We start from the raw sequence: 19,598 nt of genomic DNA, 5'->3' as shown, positions 1-19,598 counted from the left end.
AGAAGTATGTTGTTTAATCTCCACAATTTTGGAATTTTCCAGTTATCTTTCTGTTTGATTTCTTTGTGGTCTAAGAAGAGACAAATAAAATTATGATTTCTATTCTTTTAAATTTCTTTTTTTTAATAAAATTTATTTATTTATTTGAGAGAGAGAGCACTCACAAGCAGGAGGAGCAGAGGGAGAAGGAGAAAAACTCAAGCAGACTTCATGCTCAGCGTGGAGCCCAACGTGGGGCTCAGTCTCACGACCCTGAGATCACGACCTGAGCTGAATTCAAGAGTTGGCTGCTTAACCGACTGCACCACCCAAGTCTCCCTCTTTTAAATTTTTTTATGTGTATTTTATGGCTCAGAATGTGGCTTACCTTGACAAATGTTCCATGTAAGTGTGAGAAGAGTATGTATTCTGCTACTGTTGAATGAAGTGATCTACAAACATCAGTTATATCCAGTTGATTGATGGTGTTGTTAAGCTCAACTATGCCCTTACTGATTTTCTACTTGCTGAGTTTGTCCATTTCTAACTGAGGGCTAGTAAAGTTTTAAACTATGATAGTGAATTAATCTCTTTCTCCTTGCAGTCTTATTAGTTTTTACCTCATGTAGTTTAACACTCTATTGTCAGGCACTTACAAAGTAAAGATTGTTATGCTCTTAGAAAGTTGACCCCTATATCATTATGTAATGCTTTTCTCTATCCCTGATAGCTTTCCTTGCTTTGAAGTCTACTTTGTTTAAAATTAATATAGCTATTTTTATTTCTTTTTAAATTAGCATTAGTATAGTATATTTCCTCCACCCATTTACCCTTAATTTATATGTCTTTATATTTAAAATAGGTTTCTTGTAAAAAACAGATAGTTGTTTGTGATTTTTGTTCCATTCTGACAATCTGTGTCTTTTCATTGGTACATTTAGCCATCAGCATTCAAACTTATTAATATAGTTGGATTAATATTTACCACAATTGTTACTGTCTTCTGCCCTTATTCTTCATTTCTATTTTTGTCTTCCAGTCTTTCTCTTTTTGTGTATGTGCTTTTAACTGAGAATACTGTATGACATTTTTTTCCTTTTTCTTTCCGTTTTTTTTTAACTTTTTTAGTGTTGTTGTAGAGTTTGCAATATACATTTATAGTTAATCAGAGTCTATTTTCAGATAACACTATACTACTTCACAGGTACTGTGAGTACATTTTAATAACAAAATAATCCAAATTCCTCCCTTTCATCCCTTATATCATTGATGTCATTTATTTACTCATATATTATTTTATACTTATATATTATTAGACATATATTACTTATATATCATATATATTTACTTATACATTATTATATATTATTTACATACATGCATTATATATAATTATATATAATATATTTATTATATTTATTTTATATATTATATATATTTATTTTAGATATATTTATATGTAAGTAAATACATTATGTATTTACTTATACATTATTATATCTATTATTTACTTATATATTATATATTATTTACTTATATTTAGCATAAAAAGAATATATATAATGTTATATTATATAATATTTTATATTTTAAGATATATACGTAACCATAAATAATTCATATTGTTCATACTATTTTGAAAGAACTATTATCTGTTACATCAATTAAGAATAAGAAAAATAAGCAGTGCCTGGGTGGCGTGTTGGTTAAGTGTCTGACTCTTGGTTTCAGCTCAGTTTGGGATCTCAGGGTTGTGAGATTGAGACCCGCATCAAGCTCCTCGGTCAACATGGAGTCTGCCTGAGATTCTCTATTCCTCTCCCTCTCCTCCTCCCAATTGTGCTCTTCCTCTCTTTTTCTCTCTCTAAAATAAATAAATAAATCTTTAAAAATAAGAAAAACAAAAGTTTTTTTATTTTACTTTCACTTATTTAGTGCTCTTCCTTTCTTTATTTAGATCCTAGTTTCTAATGTACATTATTTTCCTTCTGTCTAAAAAAACTTCTCTTAACATTTCTTGCAAGGCCAGTCTACTGATAACATATTCCCTCAAGTTTTATTTGTCTGAGAAAGTATTTATTTTGCCTTCACTTTTGAAGAATATTTTACCAGGTATATAATTCTAGGTTGGTAGTTTGTTTTTTTTTGTCTTCTCTCAGCACTGAATACTTCTCTCCACTTTCTTCTTGTTTATATGGCTTCTGAAAAGTCAAATGTAATTCTTTGTTCTTGTATTAGTAAGGTATCTTTGATTCTCTGGTTTCTTTCAGGATTTTTTTCTTTATACTTGATTTTTCTATATTTGCAAATTATATGTGGGACTAAATCTTTTGGCATTTATCCTGCTTAACATTCTCTCAGTTTTCTGAATCTGCTGTTTGTTGTCTAACATTAATTTTGGGAAATTCTCAGTGATTATATTTTCAAATATTTCTTCTGTTCCTTTATCTTTCTCTTTTCCTTCTGGTATTCACATTACTCATATTATGCCTTTCATAGTTGTCCCATAGCCCTTGGATATTCTGATTTTTTTTTTCAGTCTTTGATCTCTTTGCTTTCAGTTTTGGAAATTTCTATTAAACTTGGAGATTATTTCCTCAGCCATGTCATCTACTAATAAGCCCATCAAAGTTACTCTTTATTTCTATTACAGTATGTTTTTTCTCTAGCTGGTCTTTCTGGTTCTTTCTTAGGCTTCCATCTCTCTGCTTACAATACCCATCTGTTCTTGCATGCTGCCTACTTTATTCATTAGAACTCTTTGCATATTAATCATAGGTGTTTTAAATTCCCAATCTGATAATTCCAACATCCCTACCACACCTGGTTCTGATGCTTATATTGTCTCTTTAAATCATGTTGTTTGCTTTATGGTACAGTTTGCAATTTTTGCTTTTTATAGTTGGTCATGATGTACCACGTAAAATAAATAGACTTTAAGTAATGTGCTGCTAAGACGTACAAGGAGAGAAAGCATTCTATAGTTCTATAAGTATGTATCAGTCTTTAGTGATCCTATGCCTCAAGATTGTGACATGTCTGACAAGTGTTTTCAGGGTGGTTTTTTTTTGTTTTTTTGTTTTGTTTTGTTTTGTTTTACTCTTCGATTGGAAGAGGATAGCTAGACTGAGCTGATGTTGGATATTTTTCTTCTTTCACATGGAAGACTAGAAATGGATGGGGTTGGTTTCTTTCCCTTCGAGTCAGTTGGGCTCTGATAATACCCCAGAAGGTTAGGCTCTAACTAAGTTTTTTCTCCTGAGATTGGGCCTTGTTAGTAAGAAAAGAGTGTTCTGGCATATTTCAAAATGGTTCCTTTTCCTCTTCCCCTGCTGGAAGCAGGAGAGCATTTTTCTCCCATATTTATACTATGAGTTAAGTCTTAGAAAATTATAGGGTTCCCCTGGAGTCTTTACCTCTCAGAGTTGTCTAAACTGAGCCTCCAGTAATTCATCAAATATAATTTAGGCTTTTCTACTCCTCACTACTGCAACAGTTTACACTCCTTTAAGTTGTTATTCTCTGTATTTGCCTGTCCAATCATGGGGGTAGTACTTTGTCTTGTGTCCTCACTTGAAGAGTTGTTGATTTTTCAGTCTCTTCAGCTTTTTATTTGTTGTTAGGATGGAGGGACAACTTTCAAGCTCCTTATCTTGAAAACTAGAAACAGGAAGTCCCCTCCAATAGTTTTTATTTTTGTTTTAACATATTAGTTTTTGTTCTTTAAAATTCTCCACCTCCTCATTTGGTTAAGCATCTGCCTTTGGTCCAGATCATGATATTGGGGTCCTGGGGTCAAGCCCTGCATTGGGCTTCTTGCTTGCTCAGCAGGGAGCTTGCTTCTCCCTCTCCCACTACCCATTTTCCTGCTTGTTCTCTCTCTCTTTCTGCCAAATAAATAAATAAAACCTTTAAAATAAATAAATAAAATTCCCTACCTCATCTTACTCTGTTTTATTTTACTGCTCATTACATTTATAATGGATTTTTAACTTGTATTTTTGTGTGTGTCATATGTTTTCTGAACACTAAACATTGTGAGGAACACTTGATTCTAAATTAAATTATATTTATGACTTTGAATATCAATACTCTTCTTGCTGCTAAGCCACTAATGTAGGGCGTTGAATTATTCTAGTCAGCAATAGAACTGTGTTTTGGTTTTGTTTCTGTTACAGTTAGCATGAGTTTAGTACCAACCTCAAAGACCTCTAGTGTTACCTATGATTAGAGAGTAGGGGCTAGTTTGCTGGAGTTTTCCCTCATCATTCCTATTTACCCTCAATTTTTTCATGCACCTTTTTCTCAAAGAAAACTGTGGCTACAAAATTTCTAATTTTTCTGTGTTACTGTTCTTCCCCTGAGGTAGATGGCTTTTGCCTTTACTCAGTGCATGCTAGCCTGTTGGAGAAAATGCAGAATCGATGAGAAATGTTGGCTTCTGGGACCAGGAAAAAAAAGTATTCTAAAAGCTAAGGATGCCCTGAGGTTGAGAATACCCTCATTACCCACTGTCATGCCTAAGGAAATTATAGGTATGCCTGCAAATGACCACACCCTTAAGAAAGAAATACTCTTCCTTTTCCATCTCCAATACATTTAAAATTTATTTTATGGTCCACAAGGATTGTTACTCTCTTTCAATTTCAGGCTGTTGTCCTTAGCAGAGAAGAGTTTGGGCAAGGCTTTTTGCCTTTTTCCTTATGGCTGCCTCTACCGTCTAGGCTCATACAATAGGGGTGACTTTATCCAGCCTTCCTTTCATACCTCAAACTCTCTTGGGTGTGCCTTGTTGAGTTTTGTGACAAAAAACACAACTGTGGCTACAAAATCTCTGCAGCTCTCATGCTAAGCCACATCAGTCTTTAGCAATGAATTAAGAATTGTAACTAAATCCTTCTTACTCATGTATGAGGCACTACTATCTTCCTCTTCCTTACCCTCTGCCATAAGTGAGGGAGTCCTTAGGCTCTGTCTCTTCTTACATTCATCTCTTTCTTTAGATGCTAGGCTATCCCATTGCTTTATATCCTCAGATATTTGATGGGTGGGTTTAAGTTTTTTGTGTGTTTTTTTTTTTTTTTTTTAGATTATCTTGTTTTTGTTGTGCTGACAGTGGTAGAAGTGACAATCTTTCTGGCTTCCTACTTCTTAGGTATAAGTGGAATTGGGATTTACATTTTAAATTATATCATTTACTTTTATAACGTGCTCTTCTTTATACTCTCTTGGGGGTCCCTTCATTATAAATAATATAACTTAAATTCCAGATCTACCCAATTGTCAGTTGTTAAATCATTTACAACTTCTTATGCATCAGTATGGTCCCAATAAAAAGGTGGTTTATCAATCCAAATACAACTCAGTCACTGATGTGTTTTGTTCCTGCCTGACACCTTTAGTAAGTCTCATCTTCCATATTCCTTCCTCAAGCATCCTAACTCCATAAATATCCCAGGCATGTGGATTAAGGAAACTGCCATTTATTCTTCCCAAACTAGAATAATTGTATACATTTTCAATCCCTTAATAAAGCATGAAGTAGTCTGTGCTGATCCTCTCAAATCTAGACATATCAGTACTGAGTGGTTTTCTTAATATTGATTCTGCCACTGAAGCTTTAAAAAGTGCTGTATGATTTTTGTCTGGTCTATTTCTGAGAAAGTCTTTTTCATTGGTTCACAACTTCTTCCTGTCTCATTCTCTCTCTGCTGAATTTCTATGTCCTCAGCACTTCTCCAAGATCTCTTATAAGTTAAAATTTGACCTTTATGGAAACTGCTTCTTTGTAGAAAAAAAGCAGGCAATAAATGTAGAAGCAAGGTAGAACTGGAACTAGAAAAAACTAAACTTTGCAATCCCAATGTAAAAGTTGACTAAGGTTCATATGGTAAATGGATATAAAAACATTTGAGTGTAAATTTATTGGTAATACTATATTCAGAAGGGAAAAACAAACTTATACAATGAATAGTTATGACATACTTCAACCAAGGGTTCAAAGTTAGCATCATCAATGGCTATAAATAATAAAGACGATTGCTCAATTAATAAGGGACCATTCTGTCAGTCTTCTAATTTTGAAAAAATTATAATATTTTTTCAAATAAGCAAACATACTAAATAATGGATACTCTTATGCAGGAAATTTTACCACCACATAACATCTCTCAGAGCATCAGCTTCTGTATCGCCTTTTATGGCTTTAATATCGGAGGGTACAGACACTCAACCTCAGCTGTTAAGCATCAATAGCAAGGAGAGGGCAGTTCAAGGTGAAGCAATAGCAAACTGGACATAAAATTATGAAGTTGGTCCACACTTTTATACCTCTATTTGTGTTGCAAGGTATACTGTTGAGTTTAATAACAGAATTAAATCGCATAACACTACTAAATCTCATATGTATATGTGTGTATGTATACATGCACACATGAAATATATTTACTAAAATATCTGCACACACATATACACATATATGTATATACATGTGTATTTGTTTATAAAAGTATAAATATAGTGTACACACACATAGACTTTTTTCAAAATCACAAAATGGAAAGCAAAATAAAAAATTGATCAAATTCGGGCGCCTGGGTGGCTCAGTCGGTTAAGCAACTGCCTTCGGCTCAGGTCATGATCTTGGAGTCCCGGGATCGAGTCCCGCATCGGGCTCCCTGCTCAGCGAGGGGCCTGCTTCTCCCTCTAACCCTCCCCCCCTTTCATGTACTCTCTCTCTCTCAAAAATAAATAAATAAATCTTTAAAAAAAAATTGATCAAATTCTATGAGCTGAATCTGAAAATTTATCTAATCAAATGTGGGGAAGTTAAAGGACTTATATCTTCAAATTATATGATACACATTTATACTTGCATACACATTTGTGTGCATATGTATGTATTTTTGCATATGTTTATATATTTACATGTGTATATTTTTCTGCTCCAATCTTTCTCCTTTCTCTCTGGGTTTTTAATTGTACAGACTTTTGACTATTTGATATTATCTAACTAGTCCTATAGCTCTGTTCATTGTTTACAACATGCTTTCTTTTTGTTCTTCACACTGGGTCATTTCTATTGCAGTACTTTCAAAGTTGCTTTATCTTCCCCTACCATCTCCTTTAAGCTGTTAATTTTTTCCAATGAACTTTTCTTTTTTTTTTTCTTTTACTGTGGTATCATATTTTTCAGGTCTAGAATTTCCATTTGCTTCCTTCTTATCATACCTATATGTCTGTTGAGAATTCCTTTTTCCCTTCATTAGGAGTATATTGTGTTAAACTTATCTTTGGGAGAGTATAATACCTACTTTACCATGTTTTCTGATGCTTATAATATTAGGATCATTGTGTTATTGGTTTCAGTTCATTTCCTTTTCTTTTGAGAGGGATTTCCATTCATCTGGTTTTTCATATATCAGGTAATTCTAGACTGAGTCCTGGAAATTATGACTATCACCTTGGGGGAGACAGGAGATCATTTTATTTTTCTCTGTTAAGAGTTGTTTCTTCTCGGGGCACCTGGGTGGCTCAGTTGGTTGAGCGACTGCCTTCGGCTCAGGTCATGATCCTGGAGTCCCGGGATCGAGTCCCACATCGGGCTCCCTGCTAGGCAGGGAGTCTGCTTCTCCCTCTGACCCTCTTCCCTCTCGTGCTCTCTCTCTCATTCTCTCTCTCTCAAAAAATAAATAAAACCTTTAAAAAAAAAAAGAGTTGTTTCTTCTGCTTTATCTTTCAATTATTTTAATTGGCCTTAAATCAAAAACTGTTTTATGGGCCATATCTCTGGTCTCATTTCAGATCCTTTGTTTTTAGTTGAGGGTTTTTTGGGGTGTTTTATGTTTTTTGTCTAGACATGCATGATTGAGGGATCAAACAGTGATATGGTGCACAGAATTTGAGACTTATTTGGCTCTTTTCCTTTCACAATTTTTTCCTCTCTTTGTAAATTAGTGTCTCTCTATATTCAGGTCTCAAATTGCCGGGCCACAAAACTATGGACTTCCCTCTACCACTGCCCCCTCATTTGTGACACTGATGATGGCATGTCCTTAGGGTAAAATCCACAAAAACTGGGAATGTACTTTGTAAAATTCCCCTCCTATGAATATGTACCTCCACCAAAATCTGCTTACTTTTCTTTGTTCGCCAATGTTGTTGTGTGTTTTATGTCCAAGTTTTATAGGAGTTTTCTGCAAAGAATCAGTCAGGTCCCATCTCACTCATGAAGAGTTTAAGTCTGGTCTATTCGTTTTTCCAAGAACATAATACGCCATTGTTTTATGTCTCAGGCTCTTTAAGTGCTGTTTCCTTCGCCTGAAACGTCTCAACCCCTTATTTCATGTTCCTAACTTCAGCTAATCTTCAAATATCGGATTGTTCTCTCTTTCAATGATCAGCAATAGCCCCCATTGCACTTCAAGCATTGTTTTATCACTGATTTGCTTAGCTATCGATTCTTTTAAAACATAGGCATCTTAAAATCTTTGTGTCTATGCTTTAATATTTCTTTATATCATCAAGGCCTATCCAACCAAGTACCTTAGCCATAACAAGTACTTTTATATGTTTGTTAGATGAATGAAAAGATCAAGCTGAGTAAAAATAAACTAGGTCTTTATTCCTCAACATTTCCTGTTGTTGACAGGATACTTTTTTAGTGTGTCTTCCATCTGGACTTAAGGGAATTTTCAAAATTATCACAAGAGAATGGTCATGCAGGCCATAAGAATCTTAAGGTTAAATGGAAACACACTGTTAAGTTAAATTAAGGGGAAAAATATGGGGAAGTTAGTATTTCTGAAAGACAGTCAAAACTTGAAAAATTATACTAAATGTCACAACAAACACTTCAGCTGTCAGGAGAAGTACCTCTAAGATCACTTCAAGAGCTATGCACTGTCCAGTGGCTCTATTATTCACCTTAGAAGAACAAGTCAATGAATAAATCACAGTGCAGAAATAGGGTTTTAAAACACTTTGTGATAAAAAATTATTTCACATGTATTCTGCGAAACATTACTCAAAATCTCTGACTCACTGCCAGTTCTACTCTCAGCCTTGAGCATTAATATAGTTCTTTGTAGACTCATCTAATTATAAATGTAGTCTAAGGATTACTATTGCCTCTAAAAATATAATATTTTTAGATGACACCTCACTTCTAACACTTTCACTAAGAAATTTGTTTGAGTTTTTTAAATGACGAGTATTAGATAATAATGCTAATTTGAAATATATTTCAAGAAACCATTCTGTGCCATATTAAAATATAATGAGAAAGAGGAATGATTGATAGATTCTGATACAATAATATAGTTTGTGCTAGATACTATTGGAGATACAGACACTTTTAAAATATGGTCTTATACTCAGGGAAATTATAGTTGGTTTGGATAATGGAGTATATATAGTATATAAATATTATCCAGTTATGGTAATAATAGTGATTACATTGACAGAAATATTGGAAGGTTAAAGAATTTCATAAGATGATGGACATTATCTGTAACCTATCCATAAAAAATTTTAGCATTATAAATCATTTTTTATATCAATGCTTTTAGATAAGTTATCTTTGGAGATTATACTTACTTATTTTTTAATTTATTTCAACTAGTTTTTTAACTTTTGTATCTACAGTGAGTAGAAAAATGTTAATTATATAACTTTTATATTAGAATTTTGTTTGTAATATTAGTTCTGCTTTTGTAATTTATCTGAAAAAATCAGGAAAGTATTAACTCTATAGCTTTTATATTATGGGATTTTTGGGCAATATTAATTATGCATTTGCAAATTATCTGAAAATATTAATAATCACAATATATTATTTGAAATACAGTAGTAATTAAGTTTCAACAACACAATTATATTTCCATTGATAATTATAACATGTAAGAGGCAAAAATGACTTTAAACATATATGTAAATTAGATACCCATTAAAATAAATAATCTAGTCACAAGATATATCCTTTCCTAGGTTCCATAATGGATAAGAATTTTACCTTGTCTGCTCGGAGGTCTGATATCTACAGTTACGGTTAGTAATCACACCTGATCCAGTTTCTTGCCATAACCATACAAGGCTGCTTCAAGGATCTAAAGTAGTGTAACCCTAGAGGCTATGTTGAAGAGAAGATGTCATAATATGGGTGTTTGTCTTAAGAAAAAAATAATAGCTAGAACATTTTTTTTTCAAAGAATTTAGGCATGAGTACATGCCACAGTTTTATTTTACCTTGCTCTAAGGTAAAAGCAGGTAAATTCAGAGACTTAACTCTCATTCAAGTGGTTTTATAAGCACACTCATGCCAATTACTACAATAACTTGTTACTACAATTATGCTTTTTACCAAAATAAATAATTTGAACTTTATGTTTCAGTGTTTGTAGCAACTATGTGAGTGACAAAATTAAAGCTGGGAGCCCACAGTAAACATAGACTTTTTGGTGGTCCTCTGAAGTTCTGTTTTAAAATAGCAACCTTAAGGTGTATCAGATAATCAGCAAGAGGTTGCTTTGTAGAGAAGCTATTCTGGGAAAACAAATCTGAGGATTTGAGAGGTCTGAAAACATTGTAGAAAGATGGGGTGTAACAATGTTCAAATCCCTGAGTGCAAGTTTCCCTGAGAGACAACTTCACTTCTGGTGGTCCTGAGGTTCCCTGACAGTCACCCCATCTCCAATTCCTTTTTGTTTTATCAACGTGTGCTTGATTTAACTTTCTGCTGTTTGATAAAGAATTATCCTGACTCGCAGAAAAGAAAGTCACATGAAAATTATACAAATTGAACAAGGTTTAACATAGCAAGTGTGGGACACCAAAGCAGAAAGCTGAAAGCAGTGAAAATGAATGGGAAGGTGAAATCATGGCATTTGCAACAGGGTTTCAGTGACACTCTTGAGAATCAAGAAGAAGAAATAAAGTTTCTATTTTCACTGGGAAGGAAAGGAACCATCCTCTCCCCCACCCCTTATTTACTCTCCTCAATACTGTAAGGTTAGTTGTGATCACAAACAAACTCAACAAAATTTAAATACACTTTAGATATCAGAAACTGTGACAAACATTGAAATAACTAATGTCCACTAAATGGTTAGATTTGGTGTTCATAGCAGCTGAAAACACCTGTTTAGAAGCAGTTTACAAAAGACTGAAATAGAGGCGCCTCGGTGGCTCAGTCACTTAAGCGTCTGCCTTCGACTCATGTCATGATCCCAGGGTCCTGGGATTAAGTCCCATAATGGCTCCCTGCTCAGTGGGGAGTGGAGTCTGCTCCTCCCTCTGACCCTCCCCCCTGCTTGTGTGTGCGTGCTTGCTCTCTCTTGCAGATAAATAAAATCTTTTAAAGAAAAGACTGAAACATCATTGTGCACAATACAGGCAATAGTACAAATGTACAAATGGGTCAAACGAATGACAGTGAAATTTTTTTTTTTACTTAAATGATGCTTTAGGCTGAGAAATATCAAGTATGTTACAGTCTCCTGTTTCTGAGTTTCTTTGAGACAACTGCATTGTCAATTCTCAAAATCATTCTAGAAATGAAATAAATCAAGAGGAGCTACAGTGAAGAGAAGGCAGCCATATTGAAGATTGCTTAAATAGGAATATTTATAAAAGAATATCAGAATTTAAAAATAAAATATTCATATTAAACTCTTAAACATTTTTATTTTATTTTTTTAAAGATTTTATTTATTTATTTATTTATTTGAGAGCGAGAATGAGAGAGTGAGAGAGAAAGAGCACATGAGAGGGGGAAGGGTCAGAGGGAGAAGCAGACTCCCTGCTGAGCAGGAAGCCCAACGCCGGACTTGATCCCGTGATTCCAGGATCATGACTCCAGCAGAAGGCAGTCGCCCAACCAACTGAGCCACCCAGGCGCCCCTTAAACATTTTTAAAAGTTTATTTATAACTATAGAAAATTTAAGCCTATTGTGACCTTTAAAAATATGTCTCTAAAATACAATTATCTCTGAAAAAAAAATCAGTCTCTGTTGAGGAGGTTCAATTTAAAAACAAAACCAAAAATTGTTTGGTATGTTGACAGGTGATCTAGTAGAAATTGCTTTCATGCCAACTTAATGCTTACTGTTTTAATTAAGTTAGTTTCTTAAATGTTATACTTACACACTCTTTCCTTTTAAAAACGTCCTTAAATTTGGGTTCATGGAGAGGTCACTGGTAAGGATTATAAACTTTGAGTGCCTCAGTGATGGATTTTTCTTCAGTTTTCATCACCAGGGGAGTTCTATATCGAAAAAGAAAGGAGCAGTAATTAAGAGCACAGAATTCTTTAGGGTTTCTACTATGCCTAACTCAAGCTTGGTGGGGATTAATGCAGATTCTTCCTGAAATTACTAGACTCCTAATGCGTCCAATTACTTAGTGCTAAAATATGGCGGAATAATCTTTATGCAATTTTTCTAGCAAAATGTATTGCATCCTATTAGTATGTCCAGATAGAAAAAGCAATTTTGAACATTGGTTAATTGCATATTCTGTGAAAAGTTCTGGCTAGTTTCATGACAACTGTAAGCATACAAATTTGTGAACATAAAATGATGTGATGTAGTTTAAAAGTTCATGATAATATTGCTTCTACATTATATTAAAAGATTAGGAAATAATAATAAGCAAACATTCATTTGATATTCAAAGGAACTCAATATAGGGAAAATAAAAACTATACATTTTAGATAATACTTTAAAAACTCTTTATACATGTTCATAGGAAAACAGTATCTTGAAAACATGGTGATTATATTTCTAAGAAAAAACTAAACAAACAGGTAATTCCTTAGAATATAATTTGTATAGGACATTTGAATAAAAAAGTCATATGTATTAACTTTCACTTAAAAATCAATACTTATTTTATTTATAAACTTTAAGGCAGGACAAATTTATGTATTGTGATTACAACTTTATAATAATTTTATGAAAATGCATATAAAAATTAAACATTCCTTCAAATTTCCTTGCTGCCTCAGTGTGCATAGTTACAATTGTGTTACAATTTTTTTGGCAAGTTTTCAATTGGCTCAATCATGACAGTCAAGCATAAAAATAAAAGTTCATTAAAAAGTGGCATTAATATGGTTTTATAATGTAGGTCCTTAAAATATCAGATTTTTAGCTTCAATATTAAATATAGATTTAAAAATCCACATGGGTTAAATAGATATTATTATATTAATAAATACATATTTTAATTTTACTTAAAAATCTGTCCTCTCATAGAATGTAAGCAGCAGGGTTGTGGGGGTGGGGCAGGTGGTGCACGCACACTTGCGTGTTTTAATTGCTATATCCACAGCTCCTAGAATAGTGCTTGGCACATACTGAGTACACTGTAAATATTTTTGATACAGAAAAAAATTTTAACTCTGTTATTTTAAAGGACTAAATCTTTTCAATCTGTTTAAGCCAAGTTGGACAGTCAAGTATAACTAAATATTCATCAACCCATATGAAAAAGTGTGTACTCATAATAGCAATAATGTATAACTATCAAAATATATCATCACCATTCACAAATAACTTTTGTTTAAAAGACCTGATTATTTTTTATCTGTCATTAATTGGCTTTCCCAAATTTTTATTTATATCAAAAAGAAAACAATAAACCTATATACAAATTTATCTCTATGTTCCCTTTAGCAGTTCCCTAGTAGGAAACATCACGAGGTTCTGCAGGTACATTGCAATATTTGATTTTGCTTCTTCCCTCCAAAAAAAAAAAAATACTTTTTTTAAGTTAGTATGAGTCAATGTCATCTAATTTTCTGTTTTCAATTTTATATCTTTTTCATAATTTATACAAGTTATGTTCAGTTTTACATGACTACAACAGAGTATGACAAACTGATAGGCTTACAGTTCTTTTACTGATCAGGAAACTGAAGCATCAAGCTACTTAAGTACATTATAAAAGGAAAATAGCATCCAGTTGTTAGAAAGGAACTTAGAATCTACAGTTTTCAGAAAGTATGATTTTAAAAAGATGGATATTCAACATAATGAATTTCAGAAAATGTTAAAACAATGTTATAGTTTAATAGAGCTTTCAGAAACCTTTTATTTCTACCTATATCATTAGTTGGTAATCTCTTTTAAAAATAAGTAATCTTTAACAAATGACCATATTTTTAGTCATTTCCTAATTTGCTACTAAAGAAGAAATATAATCTCTGTTTAAGGACTTCTCCCCCCCCCACAATAAAAGGGGAGTTTAATACTTGTTTTCATTTCTAAAATAAAGTAGACAAAGATTTATGCAGAATTATAATATTAGATCCATCAGCATACAATTGTAAACAGTTTAACACCATACAACACTCCTTATAGCATTATTTTGACATATTTTTAAATTACATTAATAATGGAAATCAATCATAACATGTTGAATAATTCTATAATGTGTTGCAGAGATACAAATAACAAGTGTCCACTTTATTAAATATAGTTTTGGTGAGGATTACATGAATACTCTGTGACAACTGATACATCATAAATCCCAGTAAACATGGGAGTTGTCAGTACTTGCTATATCTATATTTTCTCTTACCATCGTTGCCAGAATTACTTACACCAGACTTTCATCCTAATCAGTACACATCAACTGCTCTTCTCATACTACCAGTGTTTTCCCAGATGCTAAAACCGTGCTCATTTTTCATCTCTTAACCTCATGGAACCATCAGCAAGTAACCTAGTTACCTTAATTAGGCCATCAGCAAGATTCAGCAATGCTCAATCATATTTTCTGCTCTATAACATTTGGACCTAAGAATACTACATTTCCAGCTTTCCTCTGTGGTAAGCAAAATAATGGCCTCCCAAGGACACCCAAGTCTTGATCCCCAGAATCTATAAATATGTTATGTTATGTAACATATTTGCCATGTGGCAAAGTAGAATTATGTTTGCTAATAAGTGAACCTTAAAATAGAGAGATTTTCCTACATTGCCCAGATAGGCCCAATGTAAGCACAAGGGTCATTTTAATATGGAAGAGTTAGACAGAAGAGTCAGAGTCAGTGATAATATATGGTCAAAACTTAACTGGCTATTGCAATAGTCCCCACTTATAAGTGGGAGACATATGCTAGGACCCCCAGTGGATGCAGGTACAGACAGTTCCAAATCCTATATATGCTATGCTTTTTCCTATATTTACATACCCATAATACAATATACTTTAAACATTAGGCAGAGTAAGATATTAGCAACGATTAAGCAATAATAAAATACAACAATATACTGTAGTAAAATATATGGGAATGTAGTTTCTCTCTTTCTCTGTCTCAAAATATCTTACTGCACTGTACTCACTCCTCTTCTCTTGATGATGTGAGATGATAAATGCGTAGGTGATGAGACGAAGCAGGTGAATGATGCAGGCACTGTGACATAGCATTAAGTTACTACTGTTGACCTTAGGATGCGTGATGTGTCAGGAGGATCATCCCCTTCCAGACTGCAGTTGACTGTGGGTAACTGAAACCACGAAAAGCAAAACTGCAGATAGGGGGGTAAGGGGCAATGAACTAGCTTTAAAAATAGAAGAAAACTATGAGCCAAGTAATTCAACCTCTAAAAACTGTAAGAGACAAGGAAACAAAATCTGCCCTCAAACTGCCAGAAAAGAATGCAGTCCTGCAGACAAACTGATTTTAGTCCGTAAGACCCACCTTCGACATCTGACCTCAAGAACCAAGAGATAATAACATGATATTGTTTTAGCCACTAAATTGTGGCCATTTGTTACAGCAACAGCAATAGAAAACAAATATAGCCTCCTCGTTAATAACTACTCTCTCAATCTCCTTTGCTGATTCCTTGTCTCTTCTCTGTGCCAGATGAGAATCTTTGGGTCATAAATTTTCCTTACCCAAATCTGCTTCCTATGTGTTTTTGTCCAGACCTATGGCTTTGAATACCCTCAGCACTTTGAAGATTACTGTCATGGATTAAATTGTTCCCCACCCCCAAATATGTTGAAGTCCTAACCCCCAGTACCAGCGAATGTGTGAATGTTACCTTATTTAGAAACAAGATCTTGGCAGACGCGATCAACGTAAGATGGACTGTTAGGGTAGACCCAACACCTTATCCTTATAAGGAGAAGAAAATACCATGTGAAAACAGAGACCCAGAGGAAGAATTCATGTGATGACAGAGACAGAACACCACGGACTGATGGCCACCACCAGAAGCTGCAAGAGGCAAGGAAGGATTCTAACCAGAGTCTGAGAAGCAGCCTGGCTCTGATGACACCTTGATTTTGGAAATCCTCCAAAACTGTGAGACAATTTTTTTAAGCCACTCAACTTGTAGTACTTTGTTATGGGCAGCCCTAGGAAACAAAGACAACTATCAAATTTGTAATTCTAATACTAACTCATTCTCTGAAAAATCAACTCTTCTAAGTGTTTACTAAATATTTTAGTTAGGAATTGTACTAGATTATTTATTTTTCCAACTTAGCATCACCAATATCTCCTTTATGTTCCTCTCTGCATGATGAGGAACAGATAAGAACTACATTTTTTGGCATCTATTTCCCTCTATGATTCTGGGGTAGGATTACCACTGAGAACTCATAGAATATTTGTATGGTAGAAGAAAAGGAGCATAATTATGGGCGTGGCATCCAAATTTATGGACAGACATGAGAATTACAGCCAGAGAAGTGATCACCTGAGATTCATCTGCTTTATTGCTACAGACTGAGATAATAGGAGCTTTATCAGTAAGTCATGAAAATTTCCCAGTGATCCTTGAAAATTACGGGCTACGTGCTTTAGTGTTTGTTTGCCTGACCTTTTAGCGATAACTTCCCAAATCTTCAGTAGTGATTTCCTTAAATATTGTAACCCTAACTCTCATCTCATCCAACGTTATAAATTTTAACTTCAGTATCAAATTTCTGTTTTCCTCAATGAGCCCAAAACCATTCAGGAGCAAAATAAACATCTCAACTTTCACATGTCCATAACTAACTCCTGCCCTTCACTGCCCCATCCCCTGACTCCAAAACCTACTCCTTCTAAGCTGTTTCCCAATTCAGTCAATGGAAACGTTATCTGTCCAGGCAATCAGGCCGCAAATCCTGAAACTGTCCTTGATTACTGTCTTTCCCACACACTCCATTCCCAATTCATTATGAAATCCTACTGAAAAATACAACAGAATCTTACCACTTTCACCACCTTTTTACTGCCACCACTTTGAACTATTAAAAATAGTCTCTATTCTGATTACTGTCATAGTCTCTTAAATGGTTTTTCTTCTGCTCTTATTCCCCTGCAGTTTATTCTCAACAAAGCAGTTAGAAGATCAAGGTTTGTTCAACTAATATAGAAGTCATCAACAAATTAACTCTTTCGAGTGGTATATATCTTTCTAAATAGAAATATAGACATAGGATCATATCACTTTGAGTAAATCAAAATGATATTGTATAAAGGCTAAGAACACCATCTCAATTTTTATTCTGTCCAAGGCATCTATTATTTGGGTGATCTTTGGCAAGTGACATAATCTCTTTAAATAGAATTTGTTCTTCTGGAAGAGAAAGCTATTAATACTTTCCCATAAAGTCATTAGCAAAGGACCTAATAAAATGTGCTCTGAAAATGGTGGCAATAATTATTATCATTAGAAAAATGGACCCCTTTTTTATAAAATATGACTAAAGTTCAATTTTATCAGACCCCATGCAACATTTATTTCCTCACAAGGCAAAAAATATAGCAACACATATGCAGACGCATTTTCATTCCCAGACAAAAATGTCTCTTCTGATTTGGCAGATGGTCCCTGAACAAGCTTGAACAATTATTTGGGATCATTAACTCTGAATTGTGTTAAGAAGAATAAGCAAAGCCTGCAGGTGAAAAACTAGTTCACTTACCTTACAAAGCAATCAAAGCAAATTTCTTGTGGGGAATGTAGCTGGATTGGTAGCAATGTGATATAATAAGAAAATATACTGAATTCAGAAAAGGAAGATCTTGGTTGTTGTCTGTTCTCTGTCTGCCTTTGCATCTGTATCTGTCTCTATATCTATATCATCTATAGAGAGAAAACTTTATATCTATTAAATCCTAGATAGATAAATTATAAATCTATTTACTTATATAGATTGATCAATAGATAAACTGATCTATCTATGTTTTCTGGGGGAAAAAAGAAGTAACCTTCCCATACAAGTGCACTCTTTTTCTTACCCAGTTCAAGTTAAAAAACAAGTTAGATAGTTGAATGGGTGCTCTCTTTCCAAATACTCTACCTTAAATATCATGTAGTATTGAGGCATATGGCGGTACGGGGAGAAGACTGACTGATATGGCTTGTTGTCTATCCATGTGGTACCATCACCAGCTGTGGCCACCTTTTATCAGAGTCCTAAATTATAGCTGCAGGCAGGTTATTGACATTTAATTCCTTATTCTATGAAACAAGTCCTCTTTATAATTTTTGCCTATTTAAATATGTCAGTTTTTCTTTATACTTCAGTGGGCATTTTGGTACCCAGGATAATCAGGTTGCCCCAGGGTCTCATTGTGTCTACAGGAAATTTGCTGAGACTGTCTGAGGCACTTAAGACACATCCACTTTGTATTGCCATGTAGACTTTTTTTTTTCTTACGAGATTTTTTTTCATGTATCATGTGTTAACATGAGGAGTTTGCACAAAGATTCTCTACTGTCACGCTCCCTAAACTAACAGATTGAATGGTCCCATCTCGGGACCTACCAACATAGGACATTTTATTTTTCTCTTCTGATTCTCTAGCTCTACTTACCTGGAGAAGAATTAACAGATTTGGAAAGTTTAGGTGGCACTGTATCCATCAGGCAATGTGCTGAGTTTCCTCAGCGTTGCTAACGCCCACAATACAAAAGCATTGTTCTTAATGTTTTTACCATCTATTGCCTGAGGCAAAAGATTCTTTCTATATAATATAGTTCTCTCAATGCCATAACCAGCAAGAAAAAAAATTCACATAATATTCCAAAATATCATTCTATTAGACTTCACATCACTTTGAGTCTTTCAGTTTGACTCGTGGGTTATTAAAATATACCTTTCATGTTACGTTGACAAATAACTCAGTTTTCAGGGCTCTCAAGGCTGCTTAGGTTTGGAGTTGTCTTCTCTAGGTCCTATGACTGTACAGAAACATCTTAAAAACAGTGTTTCAGTTTATTGGCCATAGGAGAGAAAACATTTCTACTACATTAATATTTAATGTCCTCAAAAATTATTTGATAACTTTAATAAATAAACTATCTTATTACTACAATTATTAATGCTATCTAATTAAGATGCATTCTAGGATCAAAATGGATCATAGCAGTACAACTCACTGATTTTTTTCTTTTTTTTTAATTTTATTTATTTATTTGACAGAGAGAGACACAGCAAGAGAGGGAACACAAGTAGGGGGAGTGGGAGAGAGAGAACCAGGCTTCCTGCCGAGCAGGGAGCCCAGTGCGGGGCTCCATCCCAGGACCCTGGGATCATGACCTGAGCCGAAGGCAGGCGCTTAACGACTGAGCCACCCAGGCGCACTCACTGATTTTTTTCTTGATA

General features: G+C 34.1%; 1 long non-coding RNA gene across 1 annotated transcript in view; it reads right to left on the bottom strand.

The window, feature by feature from the left end:
• LOC112826605 (uncharacterized) overlaps window positions 1-19,598 on the bottom strand; it is a 65,731-nt gene that overhangs the window by 1,131 nt on the left and 45,002 nt on the right. Inside the window, exon 3 of the long non-coding RNA XR_003208989.2 lies at window positions 12,122-12,242. This is a non-coding gene — a long non-coding RNA (uncharacterized lncRNA). The remainder of the gene's footprint in view (window positions 1-12,121; window positions 12,243-19,598) is intronic.

Source organism: Callorhinus ursinus, unplaced genomic scaffold, assembly GCF_003265705.2.
Source record: "Callorhinus ursinus isolate GAN/ISIS: 27379988/994484 unplaced genomic scaffold, GSC_fseal_2.0 scaffold7, whole genome shotgun sequence".
Lineage (NCBI taxonomy): Eukaryota > Metazoa > Chordata > Mammalia > Carnivora > Otariidae > Callorhinus > Callorhinus ursinus.
This window is presented reverse-complemented; position numbering and strand designations above follow the sequence as displayed.